Genomic DNA, 8,469 nt, shown 5'->3' with positions numbered 1-8,469 from the left:
ATTGTAAGTATTAGAATAAGGGTTGTTCCCTTGATGAATGAAAGCTACATTTGCTTGTTCTTGAGACTCACTTGGTATGACTTGTCCAAGAGGGCAATTTGAAGTATGGTGAGTGTAACTAGAACAAGTCATGCACATTTCATTGGAAGGATGAGAATAAGATTGAATTACTAGACCTTGATTCAAATGGAATTTATCAAATCTTTGAGTAAGATTTTTGACCTTGGCGGCAATTTCCATAGAAGAGTCTATTTAATTTAGAGCTTTCTTTCCTCCCACATTTGCTAAGTGACCACTCCTAGAAGATGAAGATCTATGCATTAAGTTTTCACTCATTTTTTCGAAAAGAAGCCAAATTTCATCTTCATTTATTTCTATGTAGCTTCCGCCACAAAAAACATCAACAATGCCCTTATTGGCATCGGATAAACTTGAAAAGAAACATTGAACTAATTGCCACTTAGGAATGTCATGATGTGGATATTTCTGTAGCAAGTCATTCAAACGTTCCCATGCTTCATGAAGGGGTTCTCCTTCTTGTTGTTTAAATTCACGAATGGAAGTTCTCATGGCATCGGTTCGACTTACGGGGTAATATTTCTTTAGGAACTCTTGTTACAATTGTGCCCAAGAGGTGATTGTATTTGGCCGCAAGTTGTTAAACCAATATTTAGCTTTATCCCAAAGAGTGAAAGGGAAAAGCTTCATTTTAAGGACTTCTTCTGGAACATCCGTGATTTTCACGGTGGAACAAACTTCCAAGAACTCATCTAAATGTTTATAAGGCTCTTCATTGCTTAACCCATAGAAAAGGGGGCATATGTTAATGGTAGAAGCCTTAATCTCATAATGATGAGCAAGGAAATTTGGCAATTGAATGCAAGTGGGTGCATTATATTAATTTGGAGTGTAACGATCCCTAAGGACCATTGGAGGATTGAGAGAAGGATATGGCATTTGACCTTGTTGATTGTATGCCATTTTACCTTGTTGAGGGTATGCCATTTGAACATATTGTTGTTGTTGCTCACCAATTGGGGGAACAACATTTGGCCTTGGCATCCCTAGATTAGGTTGTTGCACCACATGATTAACTGGTTGTGGCATTCCCAAGGGTGGATGCACACCTTAAGGATCCACAATATGAACTTGTGGTGGGTGGTGCACACCGTTGTGATCCACATGACCAAGATCTACAATGGGATCTTCAATTGGATCTATTGGGTCTTCCATTAAAGGTGATGGAAAATCAAAATTTAGAAGATTAGGATGACTATTCCTAGTACTACCTCTTAAACGCCGAAGGAAAACTTCGAGATTTTGATTTACAGGAACAAGAGGACGATTAAGTGATCTACGACCATGCATGCACTAGAATAAGTCAACACACCAACACTTCAAAATTTTAACCTCCACATATGATGTTCCCAAACTCCTCAATAATATCAATGCACTTAAAACAAATAAATGCCTCCACACGGGCCGATGCCTTCTACAAGAAGGTATGCTTGGACTTAAAAATAAAACAACTCAATTTAAGCCTCCACTTGGGCTATCCAAAGCATGCAAATTGGTATACAATTAAAGTACTAAAATTAAAGAGAACTTACAGATGGTCCTTAAGCAACTTTAAATTTTTTTAATTGCTTCTAAGTCCAGCGTTTGCTCCACTTTGCTTCAAGTACCTAATTGACAAATAAAATAAAATAAAATAAAAATTAAAATGACTTAAAAGTAAACAATCAACAAAGAACTAATGTCTAATTCAATTCTTTAAAACCGTTAGGTCCCCGGCAACGGCGCCAAAACTATGGTATGACCCGAGCGTGTGCACAAAATAATGCACAACATTTTAGGTTTAGAAATAATGTCAAGTGGGCACTATATTTTAAAATTTATAAACCACTAAACACTTATACTATGGAGTATGAAGTGAGTAGGGATTGTCCCAAGAGATCTAAACAATTATAGGTTTTTCAGAATTGAATTCTACTTTAGTGCTTATGTGATTGCTAAAAAGGTTTGGTTTTGTGATTAGACTAATTTTAAACTTAATAATGCAAATAAAGGGTAGAGTATAAAAGATTGGAAAGAGACTTAGGGTGTAGGATTCACCACTAAGCACATTCCCTAACTCACTCACTTTCAACTAATTGGGGAAATAATTAAATGTAATTATAATGTAGCTAATACTTGCAAAGAAAAGTATGAAGCATCAATTTCAAGCTTGAATTGCATGCCTAATGACAAATAAACTAAGTGTAGTGCAATTCACCAATCCAAAGAATGGTCCATCAATTTAAGTTACAATTCTAGCTTACATTAATCTAGAAGATAATGCAATTGTGACAAAAAGTATAGAATTCAAACATAAGTATGGATGGTCTACTTATCTAATAATTGAATTGCAATTAAATTAATTAATCTTAAATTAAACTAGTTAAATTTAAAACTAATTAGACAATAAATTAACCTAAACATGTAGTGCCATCCATCAAATAGAAGTAATTTTCCATCAATTTGAACACGATTACAACTAATTAACCACATGCATAGACACCACAAGAATCAATTTACAAGGAATTCAAGTGTATAGCTTGTTTATTCATCAATAACACATAAGATAACATGAGATTAATACGAATAAATAATTGAAAGAATTAAATCATGTTATTCAAGCATATACATCAATTACATAAATAAATCCCCAAAAAGTATGAAAAGAGAGAGAGAATAGGTTACATGCTTAGGGTTTATCCAACCCTAAGTAGGAGAATTAGCCACTCATGGTTGACGGAGTTGAAGACAGAACAATCTCCATCCTTGGATTCATCATCTCTGAGCTTCTTCTCAAAACCCTAGCCTGTTCTTGCTTTTTCTCCTCTTTCCCGTGTTTTTCCAGAGAGAAAAAAAAATATACGATACAGAATATAAAAACTTAATCATTCTCATAATATTATTCACCTAAATAAAATAAATACTAACCCTAATCTAATGGCTCACTGGGCCTTAAGTAACAACCCTATTAAAGCCCAATAGTTCACAAAATAAGCCCAAACAATTAAAAAAAGTCATGGGGGATCGATCCCCCCAGAGTAGGAAATTTCCTTTAAGCCTTATTTAGCTCCATTTTGGCTCCGGGCTAATTGGTTTGCTTCTTCATCTTTGGGAACATCATCAAAGGCCCGAGATCGACCGCTATACGAGCAATGGGCTATGACCTCTTTTTGTCATTTTCTGAACTTTTTCTGAATATCTTTGCTTGACTCCAAAAAGGCTTTAATGGACCGTTCTTAGCTCATTTTAACTTTATTGCCCTGAAATATACATAAACATAAATTTGGACTAAAACATGAAATTAAGATAGATGCAAAGACTGAAATACCCTAACTTAGGTGCTGAAATGTGCTACATTTAAGCACTTATCACCCTCTATTACCTTGATCAAGCCCTCTATATATCCAAGAAATCGTATCTATCTTCCCTAATTTGTGGCTCAGAAATCCCTAGAAGGAAGCCTAGCCATTCATTCAATCAAAGGGGACAACTTTGAGCAAAATCATAGAGTGGGTGAGCAGATCTCTATAAATCAGCGAGCGCCCGCGCTGTGACGAAGCTACTGCCAAAATTGGTGGGCACCTGTGGCTTCACGAGCCCGCTGCCCATTTTGGCGGGCGCCCGTAGCTTTCTCGCGGGCGCCCGCAGGTTGTCCTCAGCTCTGCGCACTTTTGGTAAAAAGGCCATAACCCTCTGCTCTGAACCCAAATGATGAACCGTTTGATGATTTGGAAAACTAAATCAAAGATCTAAGTACATAATGTTTTAATAAGAGTCTAATTCTCAAGTATGGTGGGTCGAAAATGAAGAACAAAGTCGAACTTCACTGCTGCTAGGATGCTTTTGGTAAAAAGGCCATAACTCTTTACTCCAAACTCCAAATGATGAACTGTTTGATGATTTGGAAAGCTAACTCAAATATCTAAGTATGTTATGTTTTAATAAGAGTCCAATTCTCAAGTGTGGTAGGTCAAAAATGAAGAACAAAGTCAAACTTCACTACTGCCAAGCTGCTTTTGGCTCGGTCCGTTGACGCGCTGATCGCGACTAGTTCTTTTTACAGGGATAACCAGGAGTTCAATGGGACACTGGCGTGGGCAAAAATGAAGGTTCCGACAATGGCGTGCTTTGATTCTTCACAAACTCAATAAAGCCGCACTTTTAACTATCTTTGGGGACCCAACCTGAAAGTAAACAAAAACACGCAAATGAAGCTATGTACAATATGATCAACTAATGAACTCAACTAATGTAAATAAGGGGCTTGAATATGAAATATTCGGCACTTATCATTTCTTTAATCACAAAACTCTAAGACAACATCGACACTTATCCTCAAGGCACTGCTCGAATTAAACGCCTATAAAAACATCCGAATGCATGACTCACATCACATCACCTAATCATCCTCAAACTCACAGTTCACAATACATTTCCTAGCCATTACCACTAGTACAAGACACTAGAAACACATAATCCCTATTTAGTAACTCATGCCTCACACACCACTAGTCAAGACCACTCTCAAAACAAACACTACTAAAACCAAAGACTTTATCCCCCCCCGTGCGAGTGAGTCGACCAATACGACCAAACCTTTACTGGTGAACTCAACCACATAATAAATCACACACAGGTCCGTTGTAATATCCCTAATTTTAAAAGGATAGTCTCGACATTTTGATAATTTTTTTATTGCATTTTTCTTTGTTTATTTGTTTATTTACCTGTTTATTTTATTTTAATTAAGCGATTAATTGTTTTATTTAATTAAATTTTTTTAATTAATTAAATTGTTTGTGTAATTGTTTATTTAATTATATTTTTATTTTCTTTAATTGGGTTATTTGTTTTAACTATTTATTTTTCTTTAATGTACCTTATGTGGTAGTTTAATTAGTTATTTTCATTAATTAGGTTAATTTAGGGTTTTATATTCTTTTAGGTAGACAAGTTGTGGGACGTAGCCAACTTAGTTAGAGAATGAATTCTAGGTTTATTTTCCTTTTCATAATGGAATTAGAATTAGGTTAAAGTGTTTTGGCTATACATATATATATGTCATTACATTGGCTAAGGGTTTTGAAATAGACTCAAATTTTATTCACGTAAAAAGAGGGTTGAGAGAACAGAGGCACCAATTAGGGCCACCAAGGAGGAAGGAAAGGTTTTGCTTGTGGATTTAAACCAGAGTAAAGAAGTTTGACTGTGAACGGACGTTGTCGGAAAACTTAGGAAGACGGCGACGATGTTTGGATTCAAAACCACACAGGCAAGTTTTATTCTTTCTCTCTCCCCTTGGCCTGTGTTCTGTGCATACCTAGATGATTTCTAGGAGTTTAATCGGACATTCAAGAAATCTTGCATGCTTAGTATATATTAGATTATTTTCCTGTATGTGTTTAATTTTATCTGGAATAGTTGTTGCAAAATTGGATTTCATCGTTGAACCTTAAAGCATAATGAATTGGTAACTGTTTTCGTTGTTGTTTTTAATGCAAACTGATTTAAATAAAGGACTGGGATGATACTGGATATACTTTAGACTCTTAGGTTCAGTTTTAATGAAGAAAAAAAGAGTTGGAAGTGGCCGAAGATGAAGCAGAAGGGCAGAGAAGGTTCATGGCTCTTAGAGAGGGAGAGAGCCGGATCCATGGAAGAGGGAGTCGGCTCCCTAAAGTGTAGAACCAGCTCTGGGGGGTTTAGAGCCAGCTCCCACCCCTCTAGAGCCGTCTCCAAGGGGCATGGAGCCGGCTCCATGCGTGATAGAGCCTGCTCTCAAGTTTTGAGAATAGGCTTTCTTATATTAGTGCAATCTGGAATTTTTCTAGGCACTGTTCCGACGAGTTTTGTATTCTGAACTATTTTGGGGAATGTACTTAGGGTTCTAAATATAATTTCATGGGATATTAAACCCTCTTATTTCATAATTTATTCCGTATTGCTAATAGAATGAACAGTATGAAATTAAACAACTATGCATGCTGTTAACAGATAGAAAGAATTAAATTGTTTAATTTTGTTTTAACAATTTAATGGACTGTAGCATGGACTCTAAACATTATATTATGCTGTATTAGAACCCATACTGTAGAATTAATGTTTTTATGCTAATGGATTTAACAGTAAGTGATGAGCACTGAAAAGTGCGTATTTAAACCCCTTAAGCTTAGGCATTCTAGTACCTTTATCTATCTTACTTTACCGCTTTATATTGATTTCGTATTATTTCCATTTTCAAGCACTTATCCCGAAAATAAGCTAACTCAGCCAAATAAGAGCTTAATTGAAGCAATTCTGAGATTAAACAAAGAAATGAGCAAAGTGGAGAAAGAAAGAAGCAAAATGAAGCAAAGCAGCAAATTCGATCGATCCAAGTTCCAGGTTCGATTGATCGAACATTGATCGATCTCAGCACTTCAAGATAGATCCAAGCCTTGACCCAAAGCACTTAAGTCCAAAAGTTCGATCGATCCAACATCATTCTTCGATCGATCGAACACCTTTGTCCTTATCCAAATGATTGATTTTATCCATAGCTGTCCACCCACTAATCACTTTTGTCCTTTTCCCATAAATATCTTAGATTTGTCTTTTTCCAAAAAGCTCAGCCAGTTGGATCGATCCAGCCTAAGTTCGATCGATCCAGCTTAAGTTCGATTGATCTCACTTATTTTCGATCGATCGAACTTCCTCCAGTGCGAAAAAGTGAAAATTCCATCTCATTAAAAGTTGTCCTTTATCCAACCATTAGGGAATATTGTGTGCACGATCCCAGCTCATTTTGGGTGTCATTTTAACCTACCTATATAAGGATAAGGATTGCATTTTCAAAGGGGAGCCAACATTATTTTTCATATCATCTCTTGGAGAGGAAGTTTTAGAGGATGAGGAGGCTAGAGACACCATTGGAGATCTTCATCAACAAGGAGCAAACCTCTTCCATGGAGGTAGTCCTTGAGGGTTGGAGCATCCTCACCATGAGTGGCTAGACATCCTCTTGGGGCTAGAGTTAGCCCCAATCATGCTTTCTATATCTTAATCTTGTGTATTATTGATGGATTAGTGTTGTAATTGATATTTTGACACTTCGATATATATAGATCTTATTTATTCAATTATTTGTGTGGTTTAATGCTTCCAATTGATCATTTCATTCTATTCATATGTCTATGTATGCTAGAATTGATGTTCATGTTCTAGTCTCTAGATTTTGTGTTATTGATGCATGTCCATGTGTATTGATGCTATAGATTTAGAGATTGTCAAAACATTGTGCTTAAAAGAATGCTTTTGTGATTCTCTTGATGGTTCATGCTTATCTCTTGATGGATTGTGCCACTCCCCTAGTTTATTTTCATGCTAGTAGTGTAGATGTAGTGTAGTATTAAATGGGAGGACAATCTATGCTTGTTGTTTGATGATCTAAGCTTTTGAATGCAATTAGCATATGTCTCTAATCTTGTGTTGTATTTGGATTGTGAGCTTAATGAAAGGATTAATGACTTGTTTTGATTTATTGTGCCTTTCACATGCTGTTTAGACAATATATGCTTCATTGCTTAGATATATTGTGCCTTTCACATGATGTTTAGATAATACATGTTTAATTAGTCATCTTTACTTGTTGAATCAACCAAATACACACACACCAATATTGCAACACCCTAATTGCCCTCATTAATCACTTGTCAATAATATAGAAACGCATTGCTTGGTGGTGATCTCTAAACCCCAAGACTCTTTTCTCTCTCTTACCTACTCTCCATTGCATTCAATCACTTAGTCTAATTTAGTTGCTCTTTAATCAACCAACCAACCAATTGTTTGATCACTCGACCTACTAGCCCTAATTACGATTTCACAATCAACTCCGACATTGCTCAATCCCCATAATCCCTTGGGACGATCCCTACTCACCCTTACTACGTTAGTATTAGTGTTGGTAGTGGTTTTTATAAATTTAAACTTGACCCAAAAAGCTTTCTTGAACCGCACATTCACTACATCAATTTTGGTGTGTAGGAACGGCTTTCGTCCCGTCAGTAAGGAAGTTTAAACAATCTTGCATACTGTTAACGGATAGACAGGATTAAATTGTTTAATTTTGTTTTAACAATTTAACGGACTGTAGCATGATCATAAACCTTGTTTTGGATGTATAATAGGGTCAGTTATTTATCAGACTTGATCTATGCTTACTCTAGATTCTAATTGCTGAAATATAAAATTATGTTCTGCAATTACATAGATTACTATTTTGGACTTTAATTGTTGAACTATTATATCATGTTCTATTAATTATATAGATGTTATGGATTATATGCACCGGTATGGGATGGTGGCATATTAGGGATGGATTAGCTCAAAACGTTAGGTCCTACCTTATTGGAATAAGGGATGGATTGTAAA

The 8,469-nt window shown here is 35.9% G+C and overlaps 1 non-coding gene across 1 annotated transcript; it reads left to right on the top strand.

The window, feature by feature from the left end:
- The first annotated feature begins 466 nt into the window (after positions 1-466).
- LOC132310649 (small nucleolar RNA R71) lies at positions 467-573 on the top strand. The gene has a single exon (XR_009482663.1). It is a non-coding gene; the product is annotated as a small nucleolar RNA R71 (small nucleolar RNA).
- The last annotated feature ends 7,896 nt before the right edge of the window (positions 574-8,469 follow it).

This window comes from Cornus florida, unplaced genomic scaffold (genome assembly GCF_030987335.1).
Source record: "Cornus florida cultivar Cherokee Brave unplaced genomic scaffold, ASM3098733v1 CherokeeBrave_3.0.0_Hap2_Chr05, whole genome shotgun sequence".
Classification (NCBI taxonomy): Eukaryota; Viridiplantae; Streptophyta; class Magnoliopsida; order Cornales; family Cornaceae; genus Cornus; species Cornus florida.
This window is presented reverse-complemented; position numbering and strand designations above follow the sequence as displayed.